Source organism: Miniopterus schreibersii (genome assembly GCF_964146895.1).
Source record: "Miniopterus schreibersii genome assembly, chromosome: 12".
NCBI classification, from domain to species: Eukaryota; Metazoa; Chordata; class Mammalia; order Chiroptera; family Miniopteridae; genus Miniopterus; species Miniopterus schreibersii.
The window spans coordinates 58,596,715-58,613,380 of NC_138112.1; positions in this window are offsets into that span (position 1 = coordinate 58,596,715).

Below are 16,666 nucleotides of genomic sequence, written 5' to 3' on the forward strand. Positions count from 1 at the left end.
ATTTGTGTGTGTCTGCCCAGGAGCTTGCACATATGCTAATGATTGACCTGCATGTGCCAAACCCATGAAATCTCTAGAACAGTCTAGAACAGTTCACGGGAGTCGATTCCAAAGCTGTAACTCACGTGAACCATACTGACTGAGCATGGGCTCTCTCCTACCTCTGGGATTTTATGTAACTCTTAGAATCAGGCAAAGTCCTTTTTCTGATTCTATTGATAATTACCATTATCTGTGCCCACGTAATGTCTTCTCATGCAGATTCAAAGCAGTGACCTCGCTTTGTATTTAATGGGAACTCAATAAACATTTTTAATTAAAAAATAAATGATTCTTTTACCCTTGCTGTAAGTTTGAAATTTTCATAATGAACTGTTGGGGAAAAAATGAAAGCAAGAGAAACTTAAATTTCTATAACTAATGTAATATTCAAGGACATAAATACTGCACTAAACTTAAATAAATAAATATTTAATATATACAGCCATGTATAGATATTTTTATATTGCAGCTCAGAAAGACTGCAGAGTTAATGCTTTTTAAATGGGTATTAGAGTTTGCTAGTGACAAACAATGGACAACTTATCCTACATCAACCTTTACAAAAAAAATCCTCAAAGTCCCTAAATCTTTATTTTTACACAAAATATCCCATATTTTGGAATGGGGCCTCCTATTGAATAAATGTACATCTTCAACAAACTATGGAAATCACTTATGCATTTTTTTCTAAGAAAATCTCATTTTCTTTGTTAAAATTTTAAGAGTGATATTCTTTGCCCAGTATATGTGAAACATCTATTATACTGAAGGGATGGGCTAGGACGTATTTCTGCAATGGTGATGATTATAAGACCCTTTGGAATTTACAGAGCCTTACTGAACATTAAGATGAAATAAGATCTGCATCAGAAAATACACCAGGCCCTGAGCAGGGTGATGTGGAGGGTAATACAGCTCATTTCTTCAGGGAGTTACACACTATGTTCCCCAAATAAACCAGAGTGGCAGCAGGGAGCCTTGCCAATTTTTCAAAAGTCATAGAAAATAAGTTGCTTCCCTTGACTATGCTTTAAAAAAATCATTTAAAAAATCACGAATACTCTCTCCAAGTGTGCATGTTTTGGCTTTAACACTCTGAAAGTTGTAAGATGAGGCTAGAGTTAAAAGAAGATTTTGGGATTTTTGTTTGTTTTAAAGTCATCTAGTAAAGCTTAAAGCATCCATTCAGGCTTAATTTCTGAAAGTGTGTGCTAACAAATTTATAAGTAGATAAATTTTTGTGTCTATCTCTCTGGACACATGGAGATTTAAGATAAGGCACAGCATATACTTTTCAGAATATATGACAGGGCTTCTTACCTGGAGAGCATGGATGGGCTTCGGAGGGGCTCAGACACACCTAACGTGACATTCTAGATTGTATATGTATGTATGTTTGCCTTTTTGGGGGGAATCTCTATACCTTCCCTCCCATTTTTCAAAGCTGCTTGACTCTGAAACAATTATGTTCTTGTCACTAAAAAATATTAAGAACATATAGGTCACAGTTTAAATGTTGAACAAGTTAATAAATGTACTTCACAGCTCTAGAATCTCTGCTTTGTAACTGAGTTCTCATTGTAGATCTCCAGAAAGCTGTGATTTCTTAGCATTAATAGCTTTGTACTCAGTACAGCAGCTGGAAATAAAAATCCACCGGTATTTTATGGAATCATGGAATGAGTGTATGACTGTACCCAGAATCAATTTAATTATTCTGCTTTTCGCTAACTCCACTGACTATACTTGGTGGGAGGGGCTGTTGTGGCAGTTAAGGGAGTCGTCACTGGAGCCCACTGGATGGAAACCCTGGTTTTACATTTGCTATCTGTGTGACCTCAAGCAAAGGATTGGTCACTATCAGTAAAACAGGAATGAGAACAGAGTCAGTTTTTTGGTTGTATTCTGAGAAGTAGATAAGGCCATCAAAGTGAAGCTTACAGAAACATCTTGAGCACACAATGTTAGCTAGTAGTAATAGCTCCCAATACATATCACTAATAATATGCACTAGGTATGCCTCTAAGCACTTCATATCAACTCCTTTAGCCCTCATGACAATCCAATAATACAGATTTTACTATTGCATCTATTTTGCACATGAAGAAACTGAGTCATGAAGAAATTAATTAATTTGTCCATGGTTATATAGCTCATAAGTAGCAAAGTCAATTCAGTCTCAGGCAATTTGGTTCTAGGTACCAATTTTAACCACTACAAGTTTCTTATATATTATTATTATTACCATGATGTCTGTTGAAAATTTTTCACTGTCTAGCATGACTGTTATAATTGACATATATGAACAAGAAATAATAGTATGATAATTCTTAGAAAAATACACATCTTATATGGATTACACAAAGTCATACTTCTTGGTAGTACCTGGAGAATTGCTATTTTTTTTCTCCTGTGTCTCTGAAGAAAGTAAATCCTTACTAATGTTGTTTGTAGAATGTCAATATCAAATATATTTTCTAAAGAGAACAGAGAGGCACATTCATATCCATCCTCTGAACACTCATGTAGGATAAAATAAATAACCAGTGTCAGTTTTATGTTAACGATGAAAGAAAACACAGTTTATAACTGATGAGGGATAGTTATGGGTTATTTGCAAAATAGGACTAAGGCCAATACTCAACATAGCCAAAGAAAGAATTGAACTCACTCCTAATGTAGTGTTTTAATTACTACATTAAATAGATCTGCTTTGCAGGCAATAAAATAATGAATACGTCTGTAAAGAAAATACAACATTCTGGGCTTAACCGCAGATGAAATTATGCTGAAATGATAAATTTCATCTCCAGGTGCAGGAGTGAAAATTATATATTTTCTTGTTCAGCAGCTATCCCAGACAATAAAATATGACAGAATGTACAATCCACTGGTTCTTAAAGAAAAGAATTCAAGAGAGAAAAATGGACAAGTTGAGTATTTTTGAAGATCTGCTCATGATAAATGAATCTGTAGAGAAATCTATGGCACTGTAATGAATGCTTAGAAGGACCATAATGTGAATATACAATGAAAAAAATGCAAATTATTACCTGTTTCCTAATGACAAAGATCATCTTATGCATATCAAATGATAAGGCTGCTATGAAAAAGATATAGAATATATGTAAATTTAATATAAACAGGCCCCTGAATCGGTAAGCCCATTTAAAGGAAAAAAAAAAAAATCCAAGCCAATTTCTTTCAAAACATGTTGAAATGGCATCATCTCTGATTTTTCAAGGTGGAGATGTCCTTTCCCATGATCGAGGTTTTTCCCTATACTATTATTTTTTCTTACCCAGTAGCTCCTTTCCTTTTCATAAAATTATAATTTCCCTTAAGCTGTGCAAAGACGGTTTTCTTTTCTTATACCCCCCCCCCCCCCATTTTTGTGTTCATTCATTCTGGAATCTTCAGAGGGCTTGGCTTCCAAAGTCCTCACCCCTTTGTGGGCCTCTAGATGTCCGCACTGTCCCCACCGCTGAAAAGAAACCCAAACTACTCTTGTCAAGACCTCCTGAGAAATCCAAGATTCAATGGCCTCACCTTTCTAGACTTTTCTGTATTATCTGTTATTTTTGACTAAAATTTCTAAGCCTCTCCTCATCCCAAATCCACTTTCTCAGATTCTTTTCTTCTTCCTTCCCCATGTTCTCCCTCTGTCACTTTTGCTGCCCTCTCTTTTCCCCATGTTTCTTACAAAGTTTTGTTATCCCAGAAGAGTTACCTGAGTTCTTCTCATTTACATTCTTTCTTTTGGTGAACTCACCCACATTCACGGCTGGAGTTGTCTCAGTTACTCCAAAGATCGCACATCTGTCACCCTCATCTTCACACCTTCTCAAGCTCCTAATCCATAGGCTCTGCTCTTTGTGCACATGCTCTAAAAAATGTGATGCTTTTTAAAATATATATGTGTGTGTGTGTGTATATATATATATATATATATATATATTTTTTTTTTTTTTTTTTTTGGTTTTTTTCAGAGAGAGGAAGGGAGAGGGAGAGAAATAACAATGATGAGAGAGTCATTGATCAGCTGCCTCCTGCACACCCGCTGCTGGGGATCGAGCCTGCAACCCAGGCATGTGCCCTGACCCAGAATAGAACCACGATTCCCTGGATCCTAGGTCGATGCTCAACTGCCAAGCCATGATGGCTGGGCATAGAAATGTGCTCTAGACCATGGTTTATATAATAAATATAAAGTGCATGATGTGATAGTGAAAATTTTTTAATGTTAATGTCATTAATATTTTTAACAGATATCTATGGTTCACTATAAATATTGTTTTTAAAATACAAATCTATTTTACTCCTTACTTACTGAGAGAGAAAGGTAATATGAACCAAATTTATATTATCCTGGGTAGATGGCAGTGAAAAGGAAATCTCTCTCAGCCCTCCTGAGCCTGTAGTTTGGAAACAATTCTATTTCTTAGAGTGAAAAGTCACCTGCACTTGTTTACAAAGCATGCTTCATGTGCATTTCCACATTACTTTCATCTTTGTAACATGGAGGCTATACTCTGCTCATTTTGAGCAGAAACCCGAGTTGATAAATACAACCTGCTTGAAGAAGAACACAAGGGAGAGAAAAGGAGCCAGAGAGAAGTGATCCTGGGTTAGAAGAGAATTCTGTTCCTGCCACCCCAGTAGCACCACCGGTCTGTAACAGCTTGGTTGATCTCTGTAAGTAAAGGGTCACAGGAAGGGTCACAAGAGTCATTGTGGTACAGAAATGTTTCAGAGATACTTCTGGATCAATAGGGGGGGAAAAAAGACACAAAGTGAACAGCCAGTAGAACTGACAGAATATTGTGTTATTTCTAATTTGGAATAGTCTGAGTCTAAGTGAATACTTGTTAAACCCATTGTTTGGTTGATACTTGGCAGTGTTTTCTGCAAGTTTTAGGAATGAAATAATCTAGTCACACAATGCATTTTGCTAACTAATGTATTTATCATTCAATTCTTATTACTCTAACTTAAAAATGAAAAATAAATGTGGTTTATGGGCTAACACGAAGGACCAGATTGTCCAATAAGAATCATACAAACCTGAGATCTTAACTAGTACCAAGCTTTACTAATAACTTCAAGGACATAAGCTATCAAGAGGCACAGGCTAAACAGGGAGAGGGCTCAGACACTGAGGGCAGGTCCATGTCCTTTTCATTCTTCTTTGACCTTAGGCATATGCCTCACATAGTGGGAGGCTCTAGGTTATTACATACAATTGTATCATTTACATGACATTCTCCAGGTATCCGTGACTCATTATTCCACAACTACTAGGTTTGTTTACCATATCCAATCCTAAGTCAGTGACAACTTGTTAGAACATTCCATAAGCATTCTCCCCCATCAAATATGGTTACTCTATTTACTAGATGGTCCAGTTGTCAGAATGTTCACAAGGTTAGACTTGACCATCCACCTTCTTCCTTCCCTCTGAGGGTGGCTAGTAAGTGGGAAAGTAATGAATCATAGACTGCTTTAACTTTTTTCCCAGCTTAAATAATTAGTTAGACCCTCTTTTTATGAAAAAAATTTGGATGCATGCCATATTCAATTGTTATTTGAGGGTTATTTAAATAATGCTACATGTAAGCTCTGAGTCTTTCTGAGAAATAACTCAATGCCATGTAAATGAATACCATAGAGAAATTCCTGGTTAATCTATTAAAAAATTTAAAAAATTTGAATATCCTGCATGGGTTAAGCAAATATTTTTGTACGTGTTGAATAATCTGATACAGAGGCATGTTAGTTAAAATATTTATATGTCAATAGTTATATTACATGCAAACAATTCCAAGGTGCATGTATGAAAGGGACTTTCTGCAGATAGGATGTAAAGAATACATGTTTACAGTGAAAATTTTAATTCATTTTATATTTTGTTATTTTTTCCTAGCTGTAGTTTAGTATATAGTTGTTTGATTTAGTTTAGCATTAAAGAAACATCCATGAAATGAGTGAATGTCAGCATCAGTTGACACATCATTGAAATCTAACTATGCAAACAATAGGCTCTATGCAATTAGGTTGTATTTGGACACTAACTCCAGGTCTGCTAATAATTAGCTGTGTGGCTTGAGGAAAATTTTTTCTCCTAAATCTCTGAACAACAATCCACCATCTGTAAAAACACACTTAATGCCTCATATTTATTCATTCATTTTTCATGTAACAAATACTTATTAAGCATCTGGTTTGTGCCAGACTTTGTGCAACACACTGGAGAAAATGAAGAAAATAAGAGAGAAATTCCCCACCTTCCCTGACATAATGAGTAAGTCATTGTGAAGATTAAATAATATAATATGTATGCCTTCAATAAACATTTTCATTGTTTAAATTTTCAAAATAATATTTTCTTCATTTTCACAAATTGTTAAAGAGAAACCTGTTAAACTGCAATGCCAGGAACTCTAGAGGGTCTCAATTTACCCTACTTAAAAGCCAAAAAGTTAGGCTGTGGGCCACATGGGCGAATGCAAGAGAGCCAAGAGCCAAGAGTCAAGAGCCAAGAACCAAGAGTCACAAAAGAGAAAAATCCTTTGTTTAGGGGATTATGTATTCCCAGAATTTTGCAGGCTTACAATGGCCCCACCAATTTTGGCTAATGATCTCCGTTTCCAGGTTTGACTGACCCTTCTTACTCACCCCAACTTCACTGCACATGTGTCTATCTCCCCTTTGTTGGACCCCTTCCTCCAGTGATTTGCAGGGAATGGGCTGGTGGTTCCCTGGGGAGTACAAAGTTGCAGCTTCCTGGCAAAGCTGCCCAAATGACATATCTATAATGTCTGGTCTTCCCTTGGCCTCTTTCCTATTATTAATAGCCAGCTAATGACAATAGTTTCAGGAGGAAAACGATTTTCTTCCACCTTCACATTTCCAATATATCAACAGCAAGAAATTCCCAGGGTTAAAGATAGGCTAACTAGCTAACTAGCAACAACAAAGGATTATAAAACAGTAAAATAGAGTCTGAGTAAGAAATCTTAAAAGTATTGGTCTTAAATTTGTTGAGGTCTTAACCTTTATTTCCTATTTCAGTCATTGTAGCAAGTGATGATTTCCTCAACTTATACATACCATTTATCAACCCCAAGAACACTGTCAAGAGAAAATAAGGAAACACATCTGTAGTAATGCTATTGATACCCTAGATGATGACCCAAGATGTAGAATGTAAGTTATGATGGAAAAAAAGGAACCTGGCTATAAAGACTCCCCAATTTATGATATCTCAGACACAGATGCCTTGAGAAATACAGTCATTTTGGAAAACTATAAGACAACAGAAAAACTAAATAATGACAAGAAATTACAAGCTTCTTCTAAATACAAAAGGTGTAGAAAGTATCTAGAATACTTACATAGCAGGGAAAATTATATTTCTACACCACACCTGAAAACTTGTGATTTGCATATCATTTTTGTCTTACTTGTTAATCCTAATGACTGCTTATTAAGCACTTAGTTATGAAAAACATTATTTGAAGTAAGAAGAATACAAAGTATTATTATGCAAATGCATCTGACAAGGTGTACAACTATAAATTTTAGCTCTTACTGATTTTACTTCTGCAGCATTTCTTCTTGAATGTATCCTCTCTTTTTCATTTTCAATACTACAAACCATTAGTCTTTTGGCATACATATAAACTTAAGTTGCTAAATGCTTCTGAAGTTATGTTCTCAAGCTTAGCATGGCATTCAGGGCCATCTACTTGTTCGTCCTAATCTATCTTTAGAGCCTTATTTTTCAATACACGTTCCATCTGTCGTACCTCAGCCACATCAAGGTTGTAATCTATCTGCTGAAATCTACTCATTTTTCAAGGACCAGAATATCTGTCAACTTTCCCATGTGTTTTTTGTGTGTGAACATCTTCTCAATATTCATCTCTTCTTTCTTTAAGACCCTCAAAACTTGATTTGTTCCTCTTTGATAGATAATACTTTTATGATTATTTCTTATACTTAATCTCATATTCAAGCTACTATATAATAAATCCTGGGAAGTCAGGAATATGTCATGCTGTTTGTCATATAGAACCTAGAAGACTATTGTGCGCACAAATGTTGTGTTAAATTCAATGTCAATAGCCCTGGCTAGTGTGGCTCAGTTGGTTGAGCACCACCCTGTGCACTGAAAGGTTGCTGGTTAGATTCCTGGTTGGGGTGCGTGTGGGAGGCAAGCAATAGATGTTTCTCTCTCATATCAATTTCTCTCTCTCTCTCTGTCTAAAAATAAAAAAAAATGTAATTTTAAAAAATTTAATGTCGACAATTTAATTAACTAGATGCTGAGTGTTTATTATGTGAAGTAAATAAAACAATGGCATCTCCCAAGGGCATTTCTAACTATTAAAATATAACTTGGTACCAGATAGCCATTCAAGGAAGACCTGGATAGAAAGAGTCATGGTTTCAATTTTGAAGGATAGTATACTTTTAGTTTTCTGTTCCTACTCTTAATTTCTTCCAATGGCATGTTTATTGCAAGCAAATCTAAAAGAAAAAAATGGTCCTTTGGATTTATTCAAATGTTTAACCAGTAATTACAAAAATTTCTAAAACAAACAAAAATTGACTTTATATGTAAATTACAACTCAGTTAACTGGGAGAATCTGCACAAATATGCATGACTATATTGAGCATCATTTTTTGGATCTGAGGGCCATCCGATATTCACAGTGCAGAACAGTAGAGGAGTATCTGAAACAGCTCTTCTCTATTGCCATGTATTTTCCACAATATGTTCCAGAGGAGCCAACATTTATCCTTTTATGACAATAAAGGAAAATGCAGGCTCTGCAGTAATATAATGTTTTGAAGGGATAAGCTAGGCTAGGTGGACTTAAATATCAATGAGGGTAGAATAATACTATGAAAGTTATAACCAAGAAAATATTCATCTCAGAAGTCTCAGATGAACATTTCTATGTGTTCTATTTTTATCATATTCATTACTATCTAACCATAAACTGCCAAAGCTAAAGGGGACTCTAGAAATGATGCAGTACAAACCCATCATATTGCAATTAAGAAAACTTGTGACTCAGTGAGTTAAAGTGATTTATTCAAGGACACACTGATAATTAATCATGAAATAATGTTAAACTTTAGTACTCCTGACTCTTGGATTAGTGTATATTTTATTTTCCACAGATACTAAATTTTGTCTCTTTTCCCACAGATATTAGACATGTTAGGCCTACAATAAATATTTGTTACATTAAATTTTATTTTCTTGTGTTCATTTATTCTCTTCATTTAATCACTTGTTCATTTAAGTATCAACTTTGTGCTTCTAATTTGTGTAAATATTTCTCATTCAACCCCAATATTTATCACCTTCTTGCATTCACAGAGGAAAAGTCAACAGTAAATGCCATTAAAACTTTAATGTCACTGAGAGACTCAGAGAATAAAAAGGTATTAGGGATAGTCATTGATAAACTCATTTACTGAGATACAGATCAAAGGATTGTAGATGCAAATACGAAGACAAGAGAAATTGAATTGTGCTTTGATAGAAATAGATGGCTCCTGAATCTAGAAGATTGATAACCTGGAAACACAACGGGAAGGAAACATATAAGAATGAACGACCTTAAAACCAGTAACTGACACATACAGTGTTGTTGTAAGACAATATGTCAACCTAATGACAGACTGTGATATCCTTCAACATCACTAGGGTCTTAAAGGGAAATTTAAGGAGTTCTGAATTTTTTCCCATAAGAAAAGCCACCTGGCTGAGTTCATGATCATTTTCCATTTGTAAGAGTACAAATTATTTTATGAGACGTGAGCAGATGTTCATGCATCAAGGCCAAAATCTGTTCCACTAAGAGAAAGCTTTTAGAATTCTCAGAGAATAGTCTCCTAGCATAATCAAATCTGGTTATCTTTTCATAGGCTCAATTCTTTACAACAGTAAGAGTCCTGAAGAAGCTACAACATACAACCACACACAAGGTATACATATGTAGTGGGTTGAATGATGTTCCCCCAAAATGATACATCCAAGTCCTAATTCCCATTAGAAAAGATTTTGACTTCATGAAGGGGAGCCACTAAAACAAAATTGCTATCAGTGTAGATGTGGAAGAGGTAAGTAGGAAAATTGAGGGAAAAAAAATCAAGTCTACAACCATTTTGTACTGTGACTTGTTTACAAGTGTTTAAAAATTGTATCTTCACCTTGAGACCCATAGCGGAAATTGTAGAAGATATATTAATGGTGTGGGTTTTTGGCAAGAAAGGGTATACAGATCTCCCTTAGCAGATTCATTCATGGAAGATGCCTTGGCTCTACATCAACAGATTACATAATGAATATACATATTTTTATGTTTTAATCTGGAAAAATATTTAAGGAACATATATATTTGTTATGATTCTTGATTTTAGCTGATTTTTCTAATAACTTACCAGGTATTGGTTCTGATCTTTTCAGGTGAGAATCTGCTGTTCATAGCTGCAAATGCCTAGCCACTAGAAATGCATTTTAACTGGATCAATACTGAGGACTTTCTCCATTTTTCTATGAGGCTTGTTTGCCATTCCAATTTATGAAGTAGTAGTTCCCGAGGATATTATATTCCACTTAAACATTTTTTGTGCTTTGTGATGTGACTCTAAATAATAATAATAATAATAATAATAATAATAATAATAATAATAATAAACTATTATTATTTACAGAAATAAAACAATTAAGTCAGTCTGAATATGAAAATGCTAAAGTAATTACAGGAAAGGCTTATGAGAGAATCAATTCAGTTTGCAAAAGTGGTTTCAGCCAACCTCTTAGAGAGTGATGAAGGTGTTTTTAGACTCTGCAATCAAAGATTGTTCTGTAGCCCAGCCGGGCATGGCTCAGTGGTTAAAGCATAGACCTAGGATCCAGGCGATCAGGGTTCGATTCCCAGTCAGGGCACATGCCAGGGTTGCGGGCTGCAGCTGGTCAATGACTCTCTCATCACTGATGTTTCTATCTCTCTCTCTCCCTCTCCTTTCCTCTCTCTGAAATCAATAAAGATATATTTAAATAATAAAAAAAAAAAGATTGTTCTGTAGTATTTGTGTATGGGCTTGATCTCAGGTCACTAATTTATATAATTTGGCCCTTTGCTCCTCTTTGGGGTGCTCTCATTAGAACTCCTAAAAAAGATGTTTTCCCGTTGATTATGCTATCTTTTCCCTCCCTTCCTCCTCTCCCCTCCCTCATTCCCTCCCTTCCTTCCTTCCTTCCTTCCTTCCTTCCTTCCTTCCTTCCTTCCTTCCTTCCTTCCTTCCTTCCTTCTTTCCTTCCTTCTTTCCTTCCTTCCATTTCAACAAATATTTATGATGCACCTATTATGTTCCAGCCATTTTCCAGGCTCTAGAGAATCAAATAAGCACAGTCTTTAGCCTCAGGAATCTTATATCTTGGTGAGGAGAGAGACACTACCTAAATGATTATACAGATATTAATGAACGATAATTATGGTAATTGCTATGAAAGGGAAGTTCATAGTGTTAGAAAATACATACGAATGACCTAATTAAACCAATCTGTAGCTGTAGAGAGGACTTCATTGGGGAAAGTGACATTAAAGTGAAGCCTGAAAGATGACCTAAGCAAGCCAGGGGAAAAGGAGGAGTGGGGAGAGTGTTCTGAGTAGATGTAACAGTATGTGTGAGGGCCCTTCGGAGCATAGCTTGGCTGGGGATGAAATTAGGAAGTAATGATTAGAATTCTTATAATTTTAGATAAGGGCATTGCAAAAACGAGGTTGTAGGAGAAAGCTGTGTCAGACTGCATTAGCTAAAAACGCAGGTCCCCAAAACCCGCTCATGACCTCCGAAGTGAGAACATCTGGAAATAGATGCTCAGAGCAAACACCCAGGTAGTTCTTATGGGCAAGACAAGTAGTTTCAGATTTGCCGATTTAGACCAATTTACTTTCCGAATGTATTACTGTATCAGGCTGTAGATATGACCACACAATGTCAAGCTTTATAATCAGATTCAATTCTAGAAACATTTAATCCTTTCTTTTTCTTTTTCTTTTTAAATTCTCTGTCTTTCCCTACAAGACAATAATAAAGAATTAGGTGCAGGGAATGTAGTAAAAACTCTTCTTTTACTTTTAATACAGTCTTATTTCTCCCCACTGACTATTAAAGGACTGGGTAGGAACACCTATTGCTCTCATGCTACTCATCAGGAACGGTGGCCGGGAGAGGTGACTCACCGCCTCTCTGGGAATCACAGTTGGCCCAAAGCAGTGCAAAGGTCTTCTGACTCCAGTGTCCACTCTCTTGCCTCCTTTATCCCCGTGCCCCTTTATCTCATCTGAGGCTCCTTAGTATGTGTTCTCTTTCCCAAATGGCACTGTTCCCATGAACTGGATCTACAATCAAAGGGGAAAAATGAAAGCAATAGGAAATGCTAAACACTGAACTTTTCACAGGTGATGTTTTCAGAAATTGATGTCAAGAAAAAAATAGCTTTTGGCAGTTACAACTGTTTGGATGTCATTTTACAAAACAATTGCCTATGAGGTCTTCGTGGATTAAAGGTTTCACATAAATTGGGGAAATCTGGCTGTGTGCTCTCCCTCCTGACCTCCTCTCCCTGGCATTTTCTGTTTTTACATAGCTACACAGAATAGCTGGTCCCCAGATCTGCCAAGCTCTTTCTTGCCTCAAGAACTTACAATTATCAAAGAAGAAAAGCTTCAGATGGAGGAGCCAGAAATCATAAGGGCGATTCTGATTTATTCACAGGTGTTGCAATTACAGTATCCCTGATGGGTGAATTTAATCAATTGTGAAATGGGACTAACTTCATTTCTAGAGATTGTTTAAACATATGAGGCTCAGCTGTGTATGGGGATAGGGAGTTGTCAAGAAGTTTTGCCAGGGATTTACTACTGAATTTCTGAATCAGCAACTAGATTATATGATGGTGTTATGTATGTATGGACTGCCTGCCCGCACCCCCCAAGTTGATCTGTGGATATCCTAACTCCCAATGTGATAATACAGGCATACCTTGGAGATCTATTGCAGCTTTGGTTCTGGACAACTGCATGAAAGTATCACAATAAAGCCAGTCCCAATCATTTTGCTGGTGGAGGGTCTTGCCTTCAATTTGTAAAAGAGCCAACATCTGTGAAGTGCAATAAAGTGAAGCACAATAAAACAAAGTGTGCCTGTATCAGTGGATAGAGCCATCGGGAGGTAATTAGTTATGAGGGTGGAGCCACGATGAGTGGGTTTAGTGCCCTTTATAGGAGAGACACCAGACAGCTTGCTGCTTCTCTATTTCCTCCACCATATGAGGACACAATGAGAAGATGGCCATCTATAAACCAGGAATAGGCATATACCAGACACCGAATCTGCCAGCACCTCGATCTTAGACGTCTCAGCCTCCAGAACTGAGAAATGCATGGTGTTAAGCCATCAAGTCAATGCTGATTTGGTATAGTAGCCTGAGCTAAGAATTAGAGCTGACCAAGACAGATGGAGCTCACTTCGTCTGAAGGGGATTAATTAGCAAATCACCTCTTTGAAGTTTAACGGAAAAATCTCATGTGACAGACAAACTCTTTGGTCGTCCCCAGGATTCCCATCTCTTGGTATTCAGGATATAGCCCAATTCCCGCTCCCAGTCAGCAAAAAGGTGCCTGCCTGGCCAGAGGCCATGAGGAACAGAGCAATGCAGACCCAAGTGTTTCCCAAGTCCTTGACAGCTAACAGGCTTCACCAGGCTCTCTGTTTGTCCTTGCAGGCCTTTCCCAGCATGTCTCCCTCTCTCCCTCTCCCTTCTGCTAGATAAACCCCTAGCCTACCTGACTGCAGCCATTGGGTCTTCCCCAGGTGTAAGTAATAAAAGCTATGTCTCTCCCCTCTGTTTCTCCGAGTGTTTTTTTTTCTGATTAGCAAAGAACAGTGTGGCGCTCCAGGGGTTGGAGTTCCTACAGTACACATGCCTTGTGTATTTCTGATCCGTTGAGTGTTGAATGTGTGCTGGACCTCTCACTGGTTTCTAAGCAATAGCATAAAGAACAAGGTAATGCAATGCACGTGGCTACACGAATATGATTAAATTACATATCATTGTAATGCTTATTTTGCAAGGAGAGTTTCTCTCCCTTGCTGGCTTTGCAAAAGCAAGCTTCCACTTTGTGGGCTACCATATGAAGTAGGCCAGATGGCCAGAGGCTGTGGCTGCTTTTAACTTACAGTCAGTAAGAAACTGAAGCCCTCTCTCTGGCAACTTGCAAGGGTCTGAATTCTGTCAACAATGAAGAGAATCATTAGCAGGTGCTTGCCCAGTAGAGGCTCAGATGAAACCACAGCCACAAACAGCTAGATTGCAACATGAGGAGACCCTAAGCCGAGGACTCAGGTAAATCATTTCTGGATTTTTAATCCCTTTGAGATAATGTGTGTTGTTTTATGGCACTGAGTTTATGGTAATTTTGTTACGCAGCAATATATACCTAATACACCTCAGCAAATTATTTATTGGTGTGGAAAGTAGATTCCTCAACAGAGGTCTTGGCAAAGAGCCCATTCTCTGAAGTGGAAAACTAAGTCCAAGATGGATAATCAGGCTCAAAGGGGAGGAGTAAGATATTTGGGAGTCAGCTTCCTCTTTTCAATATGTGGGAGGCTTGAAAACATACTAAAACAGCAATAAACCAGGCAGTTACCATCTGCTTTTTAAAAATCTTTGTGCTATTGAATGGGCTTCTTCTAGCAAAAATGCTCATAGCTTGGCCTCTGCTTATCTTCTAGTCTAATTACTGAACATTTTTCTTTTTATATCCCTCCAAACCAAACTCTTTTAGCTCCACTAAACTACTCATATGTTCAGGGTCATCGGCTAATCTATGAACTAGCCACCCTGCCTCACCACTTGATCTCGCACCAGCTCTTTATCTTCTCAATTTTCTCTTTAACTTTTTTCCTACTCATTCACTCTTCAGATCTCACCTTAAACACCACTTATGCTAAGGAGCTTTCCATAACCCATAAGTCTAGCGTTAGTTCCTTCAATGTAGTTCAACAAGCATTTAACCTGCCCGAGTACACTTGTGCCTCTATTGGTATTTCCTCTTCATTTTTGTCTCCTTCACTAGAGTATAAGTTGAATATAAAAGTTAGTGTTTTAGCCTCTGGCTTGGTGCAGAAGTGCATGCTCAAATGACTTTATTTTAAAATAAATGAAATAATGTCATAGTGAAAAGAGCAGAAGCACTGGCGTCAGATAAACATATATTTAAATTTCAGTTCACTGTGTGACCTTGGGTAAATTACTGAATCTGTGTTAGCCTTGATTTCCTCATCTGGCAAAACGAAGATAAACAGCTGCCATTCCTTCAGTGAGTCATCTAAATGTTAATCCATTTTCCCAGCAAATACTTATGTAGCTTGTGTATTGTGTCAGACAAGGCTCTAGGGTTGGGGATACAGGTGTGTACAAAGGAGTCAAAATCACTGCCTCCAGAAGCATACAACTTTTAGTAAGCAAGATAGACGAAATATACAGTATGTTAGGTAGTGATAAGTGCTAAGGAGAAAAATTAATTACAGAAAGAGAATGGGAGGCATTGGGGAGATTGCAATTTTAGATAAGGTAGCAAGGGATGGCCTCACTAAGAAGGTGATATTTGTGTAAAAGCATGAAGGAAGTGCTACAGTGAGACATGCCAATAACTAGGGGAAGAACATTCTTGATGGAGAGGGTGGAACAGTAGAGATTAATTTGCTCACATAACCTGTTGCACAGTCCCTGGCACATAGCAGTTCTCAGGAAGTGTGTTACTGCCTCATACCCATTTTCCCTGCATTGGCATTTTTTAAACTTTCAATCTACATTCTTGTTAATTGCAGGGTTCTCTGTTTGCCCTTGAAAAATGCTTAAATCTTCAAGGCTACTATGAAACTCAATCTACCACATATTCTGTGAGCAAGTCTACATCTTTTTATTTCTCTAAATGGAACGTTAGAAATGAAGTCTGCAAATGGCACTTAGAAACTATTGCTGTTTTAGTTTTCCCTGGTAGAATGACAGAACTTCAGGGTCCTTGGGCATTTCCAGAAGGAAATCTGAAAGATGCTAAAACTCTTCATTGTGTGGGTGCATGGTGACCACTCATGGAGGCCATCCATGTGTGGCACTTTGAAGTATAGTTCACTAAAATATATCTATTTTAAACCTTTTATCATTTAATCTAATTTGGACTGAGTTCTTATACTCCTGGACTTATGGAGAATTCAACCTCAGGCATCCTTGGGCTCCCACACCCTGAAAGGAAAGAGGTAGTGTTGAAACCTTAGAGAAACTGCTTTATTGCCCATATTCACATTAGTCTTAATGTCCACTGGTCCTATGGCTTCTGTGTCACTCTTGGGGCCCAGTTAGGTTGGGAATCTCAGTGCCCAGGATCTGGTCTCCCTAAGTTCATCACACAGCCTTCCAGGCTAACTTTGGGCCCCCTCTTAAGGGCATTATTATGGAATAAATTTTTTTTTTCACCCTCTGCTCCCCTACATGTCTCTCTTTATCCTTAAATGTCTCAGTGCATGGAA